General features: G+C 32.6%; 1 protein-coding gene across 1 annotated transcript in view; it reads left to right on the plus strand.

Moving 5' to 3' along the window:
* Nucleotides 1–2,984, plus strand: part of LOC106461403 (kielin/chordin-like protein) — a 92,547-nt gene that overhangs the window by 62,097 nt on the left and 27,466 nt on the right. The gene's annotated exons all lie outside the window — the stretch shown is intronic.

The following is a 2,984-nucleotide window of genomic DNA, read 5'->3' on the forward strand; positions in this document are numbered from 1 at the left end:
CTAGGGACGGTTAGCTCAGATAGCCCTCGTTTAGCTTTGCGCGAAATTCAAAACAAACAAACAAGACTATTCAGAGACTGTGGGTATGTCACTTCCGTTTGTTTTAATTAAACTCATCCTCTAATCTACGTGAAATAGTGTAATTTGCTTTGCTAAATACTGTTTAAATCAAAATTTTAAAAATTACTTTCAAGATCCAGCAGTAGTAGAGACGGAAATATATATAATCTACATACAAAGCGTAAACGTATTTGAGCCTTTCGCATTGAATTTCAGAAATAATTGAACTTCGCTATTTCCACTCAGAGCTTTAGGAAGGATATAAAATAATAGTATGTGGTCACTATTACTGAAACTAGAGAGAAACCTCAATAGCCGCCACTGTAATTAGATCTGAAACTGATCAAGAGATGAAGCTTTGAGCTATATATTCATGATGTTAGAAAAACACGTAGGTTTAAGAAGTCTTAATAGAAATGTGAATATATATATATATGTCACGAACTTCGGATGTGTATGTTTCACATTACATTCTATTATGTATAGGTATAAATTGCACTATTGTTATGTTTGGTCACACTCTTCTGAAAGCCATTTTAATTTTAGGGTTCTTTTTATATCAATTTTCAACAAACGTTTATGGGGCAAGTATCAGCATTTCGAAAATTCACCTAGTACAAATTCACAAGTACAAAAAACATTACCTTTGTAGCTTTATGTAATTTTTGTCGTGTCTTATATGTATTTTATATCACTTACTTCCCATAGAAAAATAAATACACGTGTATATGGAGGTACATTAACCTATTTATTTAAAAATTAACAAAACGTTAATAGTTATTATAAACATTTCAAGAAAGGAGATCATAAATCACTAGCATTTCTCTCAAAATTTCGAAGAACTAGGCCAAAAATAAAGCGTCTCTCTCATACGTACAAGATGGGCAAATAAAATTAGGGTTTAAACTCTGTATATCTATGACAGAGTTCAAAAATTTTTAACTGCAGTATTAGAAACCACTCGACGGTGAAGATACTGTGCCTATCGGAAATTAGCTCTCTTCTCAAACTTTACATGTGAAATGAAGCTGGAACTAAATACTTAAGAGCAAATATAGGTGCTCATTCGCACAACGATCCAAGCCCACAATTACCAACCACTGTACACAGTGTGTATTAGGGAGGTATTGTCACACTGAAACAAGCAGCGATGAAAGAAAAAAAATGAAATATAGGTTATCTAAAACAGACCACTGGAATGATACGTATGACTTATCTCCTTAGGTTATGTATCTGTAATGAAAGCATAATAAATATATCTGTGTCACAGATGACTACTGTTAGAATAAAGAAAAATCGGAATTTACCTTCCAAATTATAACAACAGTATATAACAGTATATCCTTCAACCTCCTCCCTTACCTGTACGCTGTTAAAATAAGTGTTCATTTGTATGAATGACTATAATTAACCACACGTATACCATCTAACACACATGAGTTAGTTACCAAAGTTTAACTTGACACGCGGTGAAAGTCACTAGAGGTATGGTACCATAATTAACCACACGTATACCATCTAACACACATGAGTTAGTTACCAAAGTTTAACTTGACACACGGTGAAAGTCACTAGAGGTATGGTACCATAATTAACCATAAATATACCATCTAACACACATGAGTTAGTTACCAAAGTATAACTTGACACACGGTGAAAGTCACTAGAGGTATGGTACCATAATTAACCACACGTATACCATCTAACACACATGAGTTAGTTACCAAAGTTTAACTTGACACATGGTGAAAGTCACTAGAGGTATGGTATCATTAAAATAACCTGTAGTAAGAACAGTTAATTACAGCTGGATTAAATTAGGTCACAAAAAACAGTTTGGCATCTATAAGAACTTTAAATTTCATATGTTGCATAATTTTAAAATAGAAAATGAAATTTGAACCCACACTTCCAAATAACACTGTAACCTGGATTCACTCGTAATTTCAAATTAACTATTGATTGGGTTATCACCGTATTTTCATGGTATTAATGAAGCACTACTTTTACAGATAATACGTTTTGAATTTCATCAAACCTCATATTTATATTATAAGTTTACACGTGTTTATATGCATTTCAAACATATTGTTGTTGTGAACGTGCTTTGTAGTCACTATGAAAAACATATACACTGAATAAGTGAATTGAAGAAAAAGTTTCATTGGCCACTATTCAAATCTTCACATTATATAGCCTGTGATATACTATGATATAGGTCCAGCTGATCTCTCTTTAGTTAACTTAGGTTCAGAGTTGCTGATGAGAAGTGGAATTCTTTGGAACTATTGTAACCCAATAACACATGTTGATCAAAGTGTTGATTGAACTGGATCTCCCTTGAACTTACGCTTCGAGATTAAACAATTTTCGGAATACTAAGTTCATTTATTATATCTGCTTTTCAAACCATTTGATGTATGGTAGACGTTTTCCGTTCATTATTGTCAAATATGCGAGACGATGCACGTTCATTAATCTTGTGACTTTCAATTTATTACTTCAAAGAAGGGACTCATTAGGTATCGGTATCTTGAGAATGTAATTTTGTGTAATGAGAAAAGTCTGTGATTCGTGTGTTTATGACATCATGATTAAGAAAAGTATGTGGTTCTTGTAAAACATTAAATATTGTAATATGATTTATTTTTCTAACTTTCCATTGTTTAAACATATTTTGATTGTTCCTACAGACCCCGGTGTAGGAAAAAAGAGGCTACAGGTAACTGCTAATTTTCTTCACTACGGGATTATTAGTTACATTCGATAAATAAACGAGAAATCTTGAACCCTACGATGTTCCCATGAGATCCACTTGGGCTACAGTTGGGTTAGCTACCCATTGATTTTATTAGGTCGTCAAGAAATTAATGTCGCTTTTTGTAAGATGAAAAAAACCGAACAACTTATATATCAAAACAAAA

Source organism: Limulus polyphemus, unplaced genomic scaffold (assembly GCF_000517525.1).
Source record: "Limulus polyphemus unplaced genomic scaffold, Limulus_polyphemus-2.1.2 Scaffold38, whole genome shotgun sequence".
Lineage (NCBI taxonomy): Eukaryota > Metazoa > Arthropoda > Merostomata > Xiphosura > Limulidae > Limulus > Limulus polyphemus.